Raw genomic sequence first — 568 nt, forward strand, 5'->3', positions numbered from 1 at the left:
CGGTGCTCCGCGGGGGAGCAGGCGGGGGCGCTGAGGATGACAGTCCCTGCAGATGGCGCAGGAGGCGCTGGCGGGAATAATGGAGGGTTGTTTGCCAAGGAGAGGACAGGGGGTAATCGAGGCAAAGCACAAGCTGCCAGGGCCCCGGAGAACAAAGCCGAGGCTCCGGGGGCCGGCACGGGGCGGGGAGGGGAGCTCAGATCCCGCCGGGATCCGCCGGGCCGGTGATTCATGCTGAAGGTCACACAGCCCAGAACACTCGGGAAATAAACACACTTTCATAAACACAGGAACATCCTGGGGAGGCCGTCAAACAAGGCAGCCAGACAAACCGCACGCCCCAGGGTGGGGGCCACGTGGGGCCGGGCTGATCCTGCCCCAGGAAGGACGCTGGCTAACTGGCCGTCCCTCAGGCCTCTCCCCAGAAACAGCTGGGTCCTGCCTGGGCCACCCTGTCCCTGTGCCATCTGCTCTTCCCGTCCGTGCCCGACAGGGTGGCCTCTCTTCACCTGCGGACGGGAAGGCAGCGGCTCAGCGGGGCAAAGGGACCGCCCCAAGACCACGCGGC

Source organism: Myotis brandtii, unplaced genomic scaffold (assembly GCF_000412655.1).
Source record: "Myotis brandtii unplaced genomic scaffold, ASM41265v1 scaffold691, whole genome shotgun sequence".
Taxonomy (NCBI): Eukaryota; Metazoa; Chordata; class Mammalia; order Chiroptera; family Vespertilionidae; genus Myotis; species Myotis brandtii.